At 36.5% G+C, this 17,456-nt stretch overlaps 1 pseudogene across 1 annotated transcript; it reads right to left on the bottom strand.

Moving 5' to 3' along the window:
• Positions 1-11,805: 11,805 nt before the first annotated feature.
• Positions 11,806-16,253, bottom strand: LOC308433783 (small nuclear ribonucleoprotein-associated protein N-like; annotated as a pseudogene). The gene is made up of 2 exons: positions 16,204-16,253; positions 11,806-12,305 (listed from the first exon to the last, which is right to left on the bottom strand). The product of its transcript is annotated as a small nuclear ribonucleoprotein-associated protein N-like (transcript).
• Positions 16,254-17,456: the final 1,203 nt, after the last annotated feature.

The following is a 17,456-nucleotide window of genomic DNA, read 5'->3' as shown; positions in this document are numbered from 1 at the left end:
CTTTTCTAGTGCTGTGGTAACCATGGCCTCTTTCTTTGCACCACACAGTGTATGTCACTTTCCTTTTTGAATATCTAACATTCCAGGCATCTGCAATATATTGGTCTCTTCCTTGTAACATAAGTTTCACCATTACTTCAGAAATCCCTCTACCAGTTGTCTGGTTTCAGATTTTTGAAACCAAAACAATAGTTTCTCTGATTCTCTCTTTTTCTTGCATTGTCACACAAACAAAACAATGTAGAAAATGCATGTCAAGTAAAACTAGAGTCTTTCTTCCTTGTGTCTTGAAGGATGCATCTGATCTTTCCTGGCTGAACCTGGGAAGATGCTTCCCCTTTTAGCCTTCTCCCAGCAGGAGACAACAAAGTCTCTCTGTTTTCAGGCATTCTCCTTTCAAATGACTCCACATCGTTATCTCAATAAATGCACCTATCAATCATTTGCTATAGCTGAAATACTGTATGTTTCCACTTTTCTCAACTATGACAGCATAAAAATGTATAGGGTTATACTTGTTGTTACAACAATCTCACTTCTAAGGACCAAGTTTCTATGTTAGTTCCTACTATTGTTGTGACTTAAGCCCCAGCTAGAAGCATCTTACCTGTGCAAATGTTCGTATTGGTCCATGGTTGGATGGGACTCTTTCAACTGTTACAGTTGCCATAGTGATATGAACAGCTGGAAAGCTCTGATGCCAGCGACAGAAAACCACCTGCTCACATTGTGATCAACTAAGAATCAGACAGAATAGAATGTGGATGTGGGAGCCCCACCCTAGGTCTTACAGTTATTCCTTATATTCAAAGGGTTCTATAAAAGCATGCTAAAACCTAATAAATATAGGCAAAAGGAATGTGTATGTATTAATATATTAATATAAAATCTGACTTTTGTGATCTAATTTATAAAAAGCTGCTTTAGTCTTTTGGTAAATGCTCTCTCTAATCTTTAGTAAATGAAATTTATTTCTCTTGAAAATATTCTTTCCTCTTGTTATATTCTTTGTAGAGAAATCACGTTGTGTATTCTGCAAATGCCTTGCCTGTCACTTAAAAATCTATGTCTGCAGCTTTGGTCGGTCATAGAGGTAGGACATCTGGAGCTGAAAGAATTCTTGGGAAGAAGGAGGAAGAAGCAGGAGCCCAAAGAAATGAGGAGACATGCACATGACACATGGTAACTCAGCACAGGTATCCAGCCACATGGTAAAATATATGTGATAATAAGTGACTATCTTTAGTTATGGTCTAGTCACTGTAAAGCCTAGCTATATGGTCAAGGTATTTGTATATAATTTGAATCTGACTCATTTCTGGTAACATAGCGCTTGGTGCCGTAACTGGAACTTAACTATAACAATTCTTGACATGAAAAATCTAAAATTTTATGCCAAGTATCCAAAATAACTTAAGACAAACATTAAAAAGATTTAATCAAGACATGGTGGTTTACATAGAGGCCTTGGAGCCTGATACCTAAGCACTTTGTCTTAACCTGTAAGTTTATATCTTGTTATGATCTGAACACAAACACTTAGTTAAAATAGATGTTTGTCCTAATTACTAGGTAAATTTAGGATATACTGTTTTTGATAAATCATACTTTTCATTATTCTTCTCAGTGATTAGGTATCATTTATCCTGCATTAATGTATATATTGGGCCTATATACTAGGATCTGTAAAAAAGTTACATTTTCCTGTGTACTTACAGGATCCTTACCAGATTCCCATTACAACATATTCTGGTCTAAAGGCTTAGTTAATGAAATATCACATTTTTCTACCTCTGCAGAAAGTATTTCTTGGGCAGAAAAAATAGTTTGCTTTTAATTCTGTTTTTCCAACATTATATTCCCAAACAGCAGTATTAGAAACAAAGCTAATAAAAGTTTAACCTTCATGCATTCTATCTCTCTCCCTCCCCCCCCTCTCTCACACACACACACACTCACACACACACAAACACACACACACAGACACTTTTACAAACAGTAGTATTAATGTGTTACATGCATACTGGTATGACTTGAATATCAACAATACTTAATTATCAAACATATAGGCAAATATAAAAGAATCTTGCTTAAAAATGACTTCATTATCCAACGAGTTGTGGCCAAGAATGGAACTTTATAGCAAATCCCTATTACTTTTGCTGAGGTCATTTTCCATGTGGTTACTTCCATTTACCATTGGGGCCCACACACTTGCATGAAGGGACAATTCCAGAATTCCCTGGTTTTTTTGTACCTAGTAAATATATTTGACTGAATAAAAACTAGCTTAATTAACAAAGATGGTGAAGGATGCTAGTGACAGTCTCATAACAGTTTTGGACTGTTCTATGCCAATCTTCATAATTTCATAATAAACTTTTGTTAAATTGGATCGGGTGTCCTACACTAAGGCAGCCTTTGCACCCTGCAAGGCTTGTTCCCATTGCACGCAGGAAGGTGCCTTACCCAAAAATTATTACTGATCATGGTCTTGAACCCTAAAGGTCCAACAAGAGCCTGATGGTTGATCGGCCATGTTTTTATTTAAGAAAGTAGGGGGAGATGTAGGGAGCCGTTTGTGCCGCACCCAAACATGGCGCCAGCTTCCCGCCGAGAGCTCTGCAAACAGAGCTGCTGCCCAGCCAAGAGACTTAATGCGCACGCGCCACATACGTCTTTAGCCCGCTCTCGGGGCATACTATTGAGTTACTGGAGGGCGCACCAATCAGGTAGCGACACAAGTCTCCTAGGCATATATAGCAGGGCATTTCTTCCCCCAAGAGGAGAGGAAGACAGGAGAAGAGGAAGACAGAGAGAGAAAAACCACGTGGAGGGATGGCGGAGAGATACCACGTGGAGAGAAGCCCGATAGGAGAGGTTGCGGGAGATCCCACGTGGAGAGAGACTCGGTAATAGTGATTGCGGGAGGTCCCTCGTGGACAGAGACTGGACAGAGAGATCGTTCTTGGGGGACTGTGCATGAGAGGCCATCTAGACAGTAGAACTCGGTAGGGAGTCCCCGACTCAGAGACAAGTTTCCTGCTCATGAAGCCTCTGCTCAAAGTGCTGTTCAATAAAGGTTATCCGCAGAAGAAAAAAAATTGTTGTTTTTCTAGTAATTCTCATGTTTTGCATCCTAGAGCCCCATTTCTATCCACATTAGAGAAGACAATTGCAAGTACGTCATCAGCGCAGGTCTCCTGTAGCTCCACCGCCTTATGCTCAGAGCTTTATGCTATTCAGGTCTCTTCACTTGCTTCACACATGAACCCGTAATGAATCTAAATTATTTCATACAAGCACAGAGAAAACTTCAAATTCAGACTGTACTCTAAATCCCTATCCTTGACTTCTCCAATTGACCCCAAGGTACACACTCTTCTCTGTGGATGACATTTTTAAATAGCCATTGCCTCCTTAGAATCTTCATCGTCTGAATTTTTAAAAATCTTCCATATGAGTAAAACACAGTCATTGGCTCAATATTTCTTGATCTCTTGGGACTGCGCTTAAGAAAGTGTTTTTATTCCACTTTACCTGCTGTAGGAAGCATTCTGTGTCTCCTAACATAGTGATTGTGTTTGGCTCATATGTTTAAAGGTATTTCCCAGAATGTCTGTTTTCTTTGTTCCCTCAGAAAGGAGAAAGATGTGAAAATTTAGCTAATTAATCTCTTCACCACAAATTTTAAGCTCTAGTATTCTTCAATTCTCAAACTTATCTTTTGAATTATAAATATTAGTACACAATTGTTTGTAATTTCCTATTTAGTGTGTGTGGGTGTGTTTTCATAAAATAGAAAAAGAAAGGAAATATATGTATGCATTCTGTGATACATTAGAGAATGGTTCTGAATTAAAGTCACATTAAGGGCATGCAAGGATGTTACTTGCATGAAAAATAGAACAGATAACAGAAAACTGAATCCTGGGATGAATAAGAAATCCTAGGAAGAGTAAGGTAGAGGTTCTGGCAGAATCAAATGCAGTGGGTTTTGAATGTGAATGTGGCTCAGCTCATCTAACATAAAATGAGTCAGCTGTTTGTCAGAGAGCAATCAGCAGACAAGACAGTGGAGTGTTTTCTCAGGGCTACTACTTAATAAAGGATAACTAAATGAATTGACCAATTTGTGCTCTACATGCAAGTGTGTAGGTAGATACTATAAAACATCAGCATTAAAGAGAAACCCTAAAAGCTGAACTCTCGGGAAGCACACTGAAAAGAAAAAAAAATGACTTTCATCATCATGAAATATAAATAGTTTATCTATTCATATCATAGGCATGTGCCTATTTAAGTAAATTAAATGTATATTTCTATGCAATATGTGCCACTATGTAAAAGTTAATTATAATGGTAAAACTGGTTAAAAATCTCATAAATATATATTAATAAAATTATAAGAACAATAACATCGTACCTCATTTAGCTATTTTCTTGCTTACTATCAGAAAAAAAATGCTTAATGGATAATTCAAAGTGATCATTACTCATACCAAAAACCTTTATTAATTGCAAACAAAATCAGCTCAATACATGCGCAAGACTGTTCTAATAAGTATTCTTTGAAGCACATACAATCTCTCTACTGTATTATTCAACTTATCACATTTAAGTAACATGAAAAATATCTCAAAAATATAAATTGTGTTAAGTGCAGCATGGATCAGGTCCTAGAATGCCTATCACTGTCTATGTAAAGAAACAGCATCCAGAACTATTAGGAAAATGATATTATTTCCAAAACATTAATAGAAAAATAGATGTATCAAGAATAGGTGTTGAGTCACTGCAGCATTCCCTGCTTGTCGCTATAGGACTATACAATCTCATGCTTGCCAGCTACTAAGGACCGGGCATGCTCCAGTGAATGCCTGAGGGACCATAATGCTAGAGCATGGGCCTTCTGCCATAAAGTAACTTCCCAGATCGAGGAAGGATAAAGGGTCCTGATTGTGGCCATAGCAACAACTGTCAGGACATCATCAAGCATCTGGAGGTTCTCTCAAGTGGCTTAGGTGAACCTACCACCAGATATTTCCATTGTTTGTGAACTGGACAAAAACTTGAAGCCTATTATGCCCAAGCAATTCCTGGGTGGTAAAGTGGCCGTGTGGAAAGCCACATGGCCCAGGCTGCTCAGGGCAAGGTGAAAGACTGAAGCAAGCACGCAGACTCTTAGCCCATGGACATCTCCTCTGCCTATTTTTGCCTCCTGCATCCTTCCTAGATATGTTTCATACTAACTACACCTTTAGGGTTTTTTTTTTTTTTTTTTTTTTTTTTTTTTTTAGTGTTTTGTCAGAATCTAGTCAGAAAATTACCTCTGAGGGTTCTGGGTCTTGGTCCATATCCAGAAGTGGTTCCTCTTACAAGGGAGGTTAAAGGATAGTCATTATAATTTCCTCAGTCTTTTTATTGGCTTCTGTTTCCTGAGGAGGTACTCAACAGTGTCAATGAAAGTGGGGGGCAGCAGGCAGCAGAGTAGGAAGCAGAGACATGGGGCATCAGCAGCGAACAGCAAGCTGAGTGTACAAAATGGAGGCAGGGTGAGGCTATGCAATTGTAAAGCTTATGATCTCATACGAACTTTTTCTAACCAGGCTACACCTGCTTAGGGTCCCATAGCACATCATCAGCTAGGTACCAAGTTTTGGGTATAGGGGTGGGTGTTCCTCTTTCAAACCAGTGTAGAAGAGTAAAAGAAGAGAAACTGAGTGTAAAAGTTGTACTCTGGGAGAAAATAAGGGATACATCTGGGAAAACAAGATGAACAGAACAACAGGGAGCCAAGATTCAGATGCCCAGGGAGACGAAATAACTAATTATTTGATTCAGCAATATGTCTGGAGATGACATTCACATCCAGAGGGGTAATATTTATCATTATTTGTCATCAGTTTGGATTTTGTTTTGTTGGCCCTGGGCTGCAGTAATAAATCTCTTCTATTGCTATCAGTTTACCTATTTAGTTTTGTTACCTTTCTTTCCATTACAGACACTGTCATTTTTAGAAGAATTTTAATCCAGCAACATGGCTGCCCTGGCAGGGGATCACATCCAAAGTCCTAGGTCTGGGTGATTCAGCTGGGATGCAGACATGCCACACACTTTTTTGACCTCTTTCTAGAATACAGACAGACCCTTCATGTACAGCTTTAAGGTAAAAATCCATTTGTAGAAGCAAACAAAACGGCCATGAATGTTTCATCTACTTGAGGGGCAGACAAAGTGATGAACCAGAAAGATTTGACAGTGGAGTCAGAGAACAGAACCATTTTTTGGTTGGACAGAAGCTTTTTAAGCACTGCACTGGGAGGGGTTTTGCCAGTGGGAGTCTGTCGATTGAGTGCAGTGCAGTGGACTTGAGTCCATTTGTGAGTTCTTCCCATTCTGTGAGGTCAACAGGGGCAGTTGAAAAAAGAGAAGAAGCAATCCGAGTATTAGAACAAACTTCTACAAAGTTAGTTTGATGCCAAGCAGTGCAATTTAGTGAGGAGCCACCAAGAGAAGTCAGATTAAATCAGTCAGCTTGGAAAAACATTTGAGTTGAACAGCTGAGTGGATTCAGCTAACCAGAGTGAGAAAGGAACTAGACAGGTTGTACTTACTCATCACTAGACCTCTGTGATGAAAATTACATCTGGAAAGGAAAAGATCTATTTCCGATTATGAGTATCTCTTTACATTTAAACTTAGTTACAAGAGACTTCACTTTTATTAGCAACTGTAAGGTATTACTACTTTGATTTAGTCTAGCTATGAAGGGCCAGTACTTGAAAACGAGTTATAAGCAACTTAGTATTTACTACGAATGAAGCATTAAAGATTTGGCTCTGAAACGTTTCTTGAAAATAGATTTCTTAAATATAGTATATTCTGATTATTATCTCCTCTTCCCCTTCTCCTCTCATATCCTCCCCATTTCTCTCCCACCACAATCTACAACTAGTTATTTATTTATATATTTATTAATTTGCTCAATTTACATCTTCCACACAATAATATCTATAATGAAAGGATAGTAAGGAGAAGAAAAGTAAGACTTTCAACACTGCTATATTAATTGAGAGTCAAAGTAGAATATTCATTCTATAAACTCTATAAATTAATTTTTATTTTTGAAAGTAAATCTGTCTTCTTTAAAATGCCACATTATCTTTCATATTTTATTTTCAAATATTTTTTTTCTTGTGATGCATACTGTATTCTTTAAACTGACTGGATCTCTCAAGGCAAGTTAAGAATCAAAGCTAACTTTGCTTCAGGGCATTTGCAGTTACAGTCACTTGAATTTAAATCACAAAAACTTTTCAGGGTGAAAACATTTTCATTTCCTAATATGGAAACTAGGAGTTAGAAAATCTTAGCATCCTCAGAGAAACACCTTTTTGTTTTATCAACTTGGCATGTTGTACCTGTTTTCAAATTGGCAAGAAGAAAGATTTGAATACTAGAGTTTCAAAACCTGTGTCTTAAATTTATTTTAACACTGCTACACAAATAAATACTTCTTGTTTTGTTAAAGGCTATCAAAAGCTATTAGCTTCTAGCCAATCATATTGGTATGGTGAAAATAAGTGCTTTATGACTCTTAATACTCATGGTTATATTTGCAGTTGTAAAAGATACAATTTATATCTCAACAATATCCTCTGTAGTACCCACCTTCACAGGCAATGACAGAAATAATCAATGGGAATAGCTCATTGACAAGAAATATCTACATGCTAAATGACTTCTCATATGGTCCACAGAAATAGACTCAAACATATACCCAAGCATATTTTCAAGTATTATTCACATGTAACATGATAAAAGCTTGTGCAGGGATAAATTATAGCTCAATAGTTTATTGATACCTATCACTGAAAAATTTTAAAGCAATGCATTAAAATATTATAATTTTACTTAGGGTTTCTCTTGTGAATAAATAGCACAAACAGAAAGGGAGGGAAGGTGTGTTTTATTGTGAAATTCTAAAGACACAGTTCATCACTGAAGAAAATCAGAGTAGTTATCAGAGGACAAGAACTGAAGCAGAAGCAAAGTGATCCTTAATTACTTATTGGCTTGCTCACTGTAGCTTTCTCTTCTTTCCTAATTATAACATCCAGGACCATGTGCCCAAGGGAAACACAATCCCCAAGATGCTGGTTGCATGCACATCAATCATTGATGTAGAAAATGTCCATAGGCTTACCCACTGGCCAGTCTGATAGGACATTTCTTATTTGAGACTTTCTCTTCTAAAATGGTTCTGGTTTGTAACAAGATGACAAGCATTATTATATTAAAGTTTTTGTTTTACATTATATATTGAATCATTCTATAATTTTTAAAATTATTTTAAATGGCTACCTTATGGAATTGTAGCAAATAAAACAAAACATTCTTTAATGTTGCATAAAAGGAAAGAATAAATATGATTGCACAGATGTATTTTAAAACAAATGAAAAGTACTATCCAACTAGGAAAATGAGGAAACAAAAAGAGGGAGATGTTTATTTTGAAATGACAATGAATAAGGTCAGTGTTTTCTTGTATCTCTAGTACTGTATTCTTTGAGGGTGTGTGTATGTATGTTTATGTATGTAGGAATGAGATAAGGAAGAATTGAATTTAGATAATTTTGTTTGAACTCTAATTCACATACATCATCAGCTCAAGTCCATTGAGTCAGCTGTCTTTCAGTGGATTTGTTCATGTTAGACAGTTTTCCTTGGTTGCATTTAAAGACTCTCTACTAGTCATGGTTAGAATTGCAACATTTGTCTGGGCAGGATGTTTCTTGCCCTAGAGTCTACAGTACATTGGATCATTGCTATAATGTAAGCCAGTGGGTATCTCTGGAGTTTATTAAAAAGCATGAAATAATAGAAAACTTATCTTCACTTATATCTTCACAAGAGTAAGGAAATTGCGGTACATAGATCTCTACATTCCATTCTTATTGCTTGCAAATTCCATCTAAAATAATATACCCCACAGCTATGAGTGTTAGGAAGTTGAATGATCTAAGGAGCCAGGACCCAATATTCTCAGTGTTAACATCAGCAACTATACCAGGCAGGAAGTATGGTCAAGTCTTAGTGGTATCCTTGACATGTGTTCAACATTCTCAGTTAATTTGTCTCATGTGGTTTTCTACATACACCTCAGAGAAACCCATGTGCACTTCATTTCCTGAGACTTTTGCTACCTGAACTAATTAGAGTTTTCATTCTTCATGTCATCCTTGATTAGATCCCTTTTCACATCCACATAACACCCTCTGGCCTACATTTTTAAGGCTCTTTGAACTTCAGTTGTTTCTTATTATCACATACCAGATTATCTCAGTCTTAGTCATACTCTTAAGATTGTGCTGGGTAATAATACTAAATAACTCACAGCACAAAGAGCAATAATTCTACAATGGTCCTTACTCTGCCTTTGGAATTAGTGCTACATGAAAAACCAGTATAAATCTTGAGGGATGTGTGCGCTTCCTTGTGTCTGAGTCAGTGTTTGTTCCAAGATCTCTTAGTCTACACTCTATTTGTATCTTCAGCTACCAATTATATCTATAAGGCAGAGGGAAAATTACCTTCTGTTGCATAGCCTTGTCAGTTCTTCATGGTTTTCAGATATCTCCATGCATATTTAACTTCTGAGGTACTTCTCTTTTTCTATTTTCCTGAATCTCTTCATTCATGGAAGTTACACAGTGGCAGGTACTAACCCACCAATTTACTCACTAACCCTTAATCTACAATTTTATTCAGCATTTGATAGGAATGGTGGTCCCCTACACTGGGCATTGAGCCTTCACAGGACCAAGGCCCTCTCCTCCTACTGATGTCCTACAAGGCCATTCTTTTCTACTTATGTGACTAGATATATGGACCCCTCCTTGTGTCCACTTTGGTTGGTGGTTTAGTCCCTGTGAGCTCTGGAGATACGGTTGGTTAATATTGTTCTTCTTTCTATGGAGATGCAAACCCCTTCAGCTCTTTCAGTCCTTTCTTTAACTCTTCCACTGGGGTCCCCGTACTCAATGGCTGGGTGTGAGCATTCGACTCTGTATTCCTCAGGCTTTGTCTCGGAAACAGCTATATATATCTATATCTATATCTATATCTATATCTATATCTATATCTATATCTATATCTATATCTATATCTATATCTATCTATCTATCTATCTATCTATCTATCTATATATATATATATATATATATATATATCTTGCCAGAAAGCACTTCTTGATATCCAAAATAGTGTCTGGATTTGGTGGCTGTATATGGGATGGATCCCCAGGTAGGGCAGTTCCTTCAGTCTCTGCTCCACACTTTGTCTCCACTTTCCTACAGACAGAAACCATTCTGGATTAAAATTCTGGATATGAATGGATGTTTCAATCCTGTAATGGGGGATGGGGTTGGGCTTGCCTAACCTCTGGATATGCTCTCTACGGGTTTTTCCTCCTCTTTGTTGGGCATTTCAACTAATCTCATTCCTATTGGGTTCTGGCAGCATCTTGATTTCCTGGCATCTGGGACTTGCTGGTGGTTACCACCAGTTCCCCATGTCCCATTGCTACACATGTTAGTTCACATTCCTGACACACTGAATATCATCCCTGTCTTCTACCATGCCTTATCCTGCCCTCACCTTCCCCCTGTCCCTCCTTTCATCCTTCCAAGTTACTTCCACCCTCTACTTTCCATGAGTATTTTCTTCCCCCTTCTAAGAAGGACTGTAGCCTCCATACATTGGTTTTCCTTTTTCTTGTGTTTCATATGATCTCTAAATTGTATCTTGGGTATTCTGGGCTTTTGGACAAATATCCACTTATCAGTAAGTACATGCCAGGTCAGGGATACTGGAGTGGGTGGTTGAGTCGAGGAGCACCCTCATAGAAGTGGAGGGAGGAGGATAGATAGGGGTTCCAGAGGGGAAACCAGGAAAAGGGTTACCATTTGAAATGTAAACAAATAAAATATTAAGTTAAAAAAAAACAAAAAAATGATGTTTTCAAGAAAATTTGTGTCACTGAAGATTATGATACAGTGATGTTTTGTATACGTGTGGCCCAGGGAGTGGTGGCACTATTAGAAAGTGTAGTCTTGTTGGAGTGGGTGTGCCACTGTGGGTATGGGCTGGAAGTCAGTGTTCTGCTAGCATCCTTCAGATAAAGAAATAAAACTCTCGGCTCCTCCTGCACCAAGCCTGCCTAGATTCTGCCATGCCCCTGCCTTGATGATAATGGACAGAACCTCTGAACCTGTAAGCCAACCCCAATTAAATGTGGTTCTTATAAGAGATGCCTTGGTTATGGGGTCTGTTAACAACTGTAAAACCCAAAATAAGGGAGAAGTTAAGTAAAATGTCATGTACTTTTCCTCATGGCAATTCTGGAGAAGGTAAAATGGGAACAAAAATATCATCATCAGGAGATACAGTGTCCTCTTACTAACAACTTTTTCGAATAGTACACATATATAATAATACATAAGAAATTTTCTGTATTAGTTGGGCATGATGGCACGTAGCTTTAATACCAGATCTCTCTTAGCCTGGGAAGTAGAGGTAGGCAGATCTCTGTGAGTTCAAGGCCAGCCTGGTTAGGGGACTGTGTTAAACAGAGAAACCTTGTTTTGAAAAAAAAAAAAAAAACAACTTTTTTATTCAATTGCTCTATGTATTTCTTATCTATAGTTAATGAGGTAAGAGGGATCAAAAAGCTTGTAGCCTACACAATTGCACAAGAAGCATTGTAGGGAAAGAGAAGGGCTGAGATTTATCAGCTATATCTTAGGGTCTTGGTGGATGCATTCTTGGGGGGAGGTGGGCCTCTAATTCCTGTTGGAGGGGGTCTTATTCCTGGAGCGGGCATGCCTATAGGTGTCCCTTGAGCAGGGGAAAGACCAATTGGTGGACCCATCGGTGGTCTCATACCAGGTGGAGGAGCCATAATGCCTATAGGTGGGGTTGCTCTGCCTACAGGTGGAGATGGAGTTTCCAGTCCTGGCGGGTACTGGGTTGGGGCTCATGAAATGCTAGCAGTAGCAGCAACAGCAGCAGCTGCAACCTTGCCTCTTCCCTGTGGGGTCATAACCTGCTGGGAAGGACCTCGTACTCCCTGAACAGGGCCTGCTAGTTCAGCAGGAGCTTGGGGAATAGGTACACCTTCTGGCACCCCTCTGCCAGCCACTCTTCCGAACCCAGGGCCACCTGCAGCGCCAGCAAATGGCACATGAGCAATGCTGGTATCTTTAAGCTTGTGGCATAACAAGGCATAACACACATGATCCCTTTATGAACAGGCATCATGGCGTCTGCATCACATTTTAACACAGCATTTTGAAGAGTATAAACTATGTTGCTTTGACATAGGGTGTTCTCATAACATTCGTAATAATAAAGCATGAACAATATTAGGAATGGATCTTCCTGAAACTTCTCACGATGGCTATTTTCATGCTTATCTTTTTGCATTAGAACAATTTTACTTCTCTTAATATCATAGTAATTACAAAATTTGTGGCCCAAAATGTTTGCTTCACATATAGTTTCCACAGCAGGGAGGCTTGAGATCATGAAATTGCAATTATTTTATAATTATATGTATTTCTTGATTGAGTTCAGTGTATAAACATGCTCCTCTTAAGGACATAAAAGGTCCTTTCATTGACAAAGTGAAACCTCTCCTGATGATAACACTCTTCGGGTTAGGAACCGTTTAACCTCGCTTAGTGGCATAGAGCAAAGAAAACAAAACATTGATTCTTTTGATTTTTTTGTACTATACTAATGATGGAAAGTATAAACAGAGGTTAAGAGCATCTCCTCTCAGAAGAAGCGGTAAATGCCTTAGAGAAGTGGAGAATTATTGGCATTTTGCTTAGGAAAATGCAGAATACCTCATCCTAGCTCATCTGTGCTAACTGCTATAAATACAAAGAATTACTAATATATATATTTACCTTTGTTATCGGATGTCTGCCAATCCTGTATATTTGAGGTATTATTTGGCTAAGATAAAAGCCTTCCCATCACTGCACTTACAGGAGACACATCTTCAGCTATAAGTTTTTTTCCAATCTTGTTTCCATACAAAGAAAAAAAAACACCTTGTATGCCAAAAAGGTATATTGCTAATTTTGATCTTTGTTAGACATAACATTCACAAAATCATAAAAATTCCAATAGACTACAATAAACTACAGTTTTGTCATTTTTTCAAAATTGAATCATGCCTTTTGTGTCTTATTTTTGTTTTAAATAGAAATCTTTATAGAATTATGAAAACAATTATAATAAAGAATTAATGACATATTTACTATGAATCTGGCATTTTTTAAAACAGGAGTTATCAATGTAATTCTTGCAAGGCTCTGTGAATTAGCTAATATTATTCTTCCTTAGAGATAAAACATTCGACTCTGATTTATTACCTTTCATTAATTCCTGAATCAATTCTGCCTTAACATTCTACAAAGAAAACAACCTTGGCTAAAATTAAAAATTGCCTTGAATTGCAAAATCTAGTGAACACTTTTAATTTACTTCTTACTCAGTCTTACCTTCAAATTAATCACACACTCTACCAAAATATAGTACCCTTCTTTATTTTGGGAACAGCGTTCTATCTGTTACAGCTTATTCTTAATTCAGAAATGCATCCCAATCTTTTACCATTTTTTTTATTGAAATGCTCAAAAGTTTATTTGAGGGATACTTTTGTTACCTAGCAATATTAATACTAGTATATGTAACATTACAATATTACATAACATCCCACTTGTATCGTTAAAGTATTAAGAATGTGAAAATTAATATCTAACATATAGAGGTTTCAATATCTTGACCAATGATGTTCTTCTTATTATTCAATTCAAACCTTTTTTAAATACTGAATCCTCAGGGGAGAGGTAGACAAATTAAAGGATTCTGCTAAATCTTACCACTTTTAAAAATCTTCAGTGTTGATAATCCTTTATACCTCCTTAACCCCCTACCCAGGACTCCCTGTGCTCCAGATCTTACCTTCTACCATTTTCCAGATTTCTTAGTGGTTGTTTTAGTAGGGTTTCATTGCTGTGAAGAGATCCCATGATCAAGGCCACTCATAGAAAGATAAGCATTTTATCTGTGCTGACTTACAGAGGTTTAGCCCACTGTCATCATAGTAGAAGACAAGGCAGCATACTGGCAGACATGGGGCTGAAAGAGCTGAAAGTTCTACATCTTCATCTGAAAGTAGCAAGAAGGAAGATTTCCTCTGCCATGGGCAGATTTTAAGCATAAGATCTTAAAGCGCAATCTCACAATGTGGCACTTCCGGCAATAAGGTCACTCCTACTCCAAAAAGAACACACCTTCTAATAGTGTGATTTCCCATGGGCCCAGCATATTCCTAATAGCTATAATTCACAAAATCAAGGCATATAATTTAACTACATACACCTCTCTCTCTCTCTCTCTCTCTCTCTCTCTCTCTCTCTCTCTCTCTCTCTGTATGTATATGTGTATGTGTATATGTATATGATGTTGTTATAAATAACACCTAATATTTACTAATTTAGTGTGTGTGAGTGTATTTCTGTGTGATTGTGTGTGTAAGTCTGTGTGTGTGTGTATGAGTGTGTCTGTGTGTATTGTGTCTGTGTGTGTGAATGTGTGTTGGTACATGACCATGTCCTAACCACTGTACCCTGTGAATGATGGAGAACGAAATGTGGAGGGCACTCTCCACTTCCTTCAGTATTTAACCCCACATGCATGCGTGGGAGTGCTAACTCTGATGGTTTATTGTCACAGGTCTGAGATGCACAGATGCTAGTTTATCCAGCGTCTAATGAAACAATCTAAATTGGACAAATACTCTTACCTGGCCTACATCTCTTAAAAGTTTACCCAATTAAATTAAGCATCTACTGGAACCTTTAGAACCTTTTAAATTCCTCTGGATTATATAAAAGAATTAAGATTTATATTAGAACTTAATTCCCTATTAAATATAACTCACAAACTGAAATTCCCTTTGAAATGCCTTAGTCAATATGTCCAGTAGAAGTGCTTAAAAACTTTATTAACTCAATATCTGCAGTAGTCAATAGAAAATATGCCTAGCATTTTCTAACTTGGAAGACTGACATTAAAAATCATTATTAACTTTCCATTCTGAATAAAATTTTATATAAACAGCTCTTTCTATTTAATTAAAGAATTTGTATTTTTCAAATATGTATATACATATAGATATAAATTATGATACCCCTGCTTCATTTCTTTTATGGCACGTATTATATTTTAAATGTTGACATTTAAGTATGTGAAGAAGATTTTCTTACTTGTGTGAGTAGAAAGGATCTGTGCAAAAAAGCAGCTTAAATAAACTTAGTATTTATTTTATATAATCACTATGCGACAAAAGAACCTCATAAAGTTAACTGCTGCATATCTAAATGGTCAAAAGTCAAATTATTCTTAACTGTAATCTTTAATTTTCACAATATGAGTAACAATTTAGTCTGACCATTGGTGATTTTATAGTTGATACAAGCCTGACAGTAACAAAACTAGAAACATATTAATATATTGATAGGGATTTGAGTTTTTAAAAGCGATCATGCTTATTAGTTCTTTAAATTATAAATTAAAATAGGTGCTTGATTTGGGAAATATTTCCTTTCAATATAAAATTACACACAGTAAGGGCTTTGAATTACTTCAATAAAACAATATTCAGTGTTTCAATTTTTATTTCTGAAGAATCTGAAGTGGGGATTATTTTGTTATTAATTTGCCTAAGGAAAAATGCTTAGTTTTAATATTTTTATCGGTGAGATAATCTCTTCTGCACATATATTTAGAGTTTCAAAAACGATTACAAAACTAGATTTAGACTTTTTTGTTTCCCCAGGCTTGTAAAATAGCAATAAATGATCTGGTTGTTTTATGAAGAAAAGATTTAAAACCTAAGGAGAAGCAGGTCAGCTAAAACCTATTATTTAAGTGTTTTAAATATTCTAATATGATATGTTCAAACTTATTAGTTACTTGGAGAGAAAAAGCAAGAAAAAGTCACAGAATAATAGTAGCTTCAATAAAAGAACAAAAGCAAACAAAAAAAAAAACAAGGAATTGAAGCCTGCTGTCTAAGTGATATCATCCCTAATATGACTATTCCCTAGACAAGGCACATACCTTACAAAGTGAACAATATTACGGTGCTTTTTCATTGTACCAAAAACCATCGTAGATGATTTAAAGTAAAAAATTCATGTGAAGATGGTTTAATAAATTCTGAAGATCAAAAACACTTTAAGTGTCCTTTACACAATCTTGTTTTTCAGGTGTGCTCTTCCTATATTTATTTCTTATGATTTCATCCCACAAGAGTATCTTAAAAGTCACATATGGCCCCTTAATGCTTCTTCTTTCCTTACATAGAAATGAAGGGTTACCTAATTCCCACCAATAAACTAAGGATTTTGGGTACTTGAGAAATGACTGTATAAACTCCAGTTATATTTGCAAATGGCATACAATGCTCCATGATTTAAAATGTCATATAAGCCTTGACAGGTGAGCCTAAGTATGTTTTCAAAGGTTTATTCCAGGATAGTTCTTCGAGTTGCCATGGAGGTCTAACTACATAAAATGACTATCACTGAAAATATGTTTCAAGTTCTATGATTTGTGTAGAATGTACATTGAAACATTTTGGAATTATGTAAATTTGCCAAAATTATTCTCAGATCTACTGTGACAGATGATTGTGAGGCTTTAATGACTATTTGGGGAATGTTTGACAACCATGAGAGCGTCTTTATAGACTTGGAAGTAGAATGAATTTAACCACTGCTCAAGCAATTTAGTTACACATGTCATTTATGAAATGTCCCTCTGTTCTGCTCTGACAGCTTTTTCATGTGAAGAATGAACCAAAGTGAGCGACATATATTTGCAGATCTCCAAAATTCCTGTGTCCCTTTACATTGTTTTAATTGCATAAATGTTTAGATTACAATTATCTAACTTGTGTTGTGCTGAAAACAGATATAACTAAAAACAGTGATTGAAAACAAAGAAAATAAAATGTATAATGACACCGGAAAGACAATTGCATCATTTAAAATATATCACCTATTAAGTATATGTAATTATTTTTAATGACTGAAACTTTTAAATTCAAATTTGGGTTACTGAAATGGTAATATAATCAGGAAAATATTAATTTTAAACCGTAATCCCATTATTTTTCAAAACAATAAATTCATGATGGATATAGAGGTAGACGTATCATGAAACTAATATTCTGTAATAGTCTAGTTACTTGAAGTATTTGTTCATAAAAATGTTCTGTGGAACATTAACAAGAACTACTGGGATATCTATGCTGGATATGCAGGAAAGAGAGGTTTTAAAAGTATGGGAATAACTTCGTATCTTTGGTT

Source organism: Micromys minutus (genome assembly GCF_963924665.1).
Source record: "Micromys minutus genome assembly, chromosome: 20".
Taxonomy (NCBI): domain Eukaryota; kingdom Metazoa; phylum Chordata; class Mammalia; order Rodentia; family Muridae; genus Micromys; species Micromys minutus.
The sequence above is the reverse complement of the archived record's forward strand: the minus strand, read 5'-3'. Positions and strand labels throughout refer to the sequence as shown.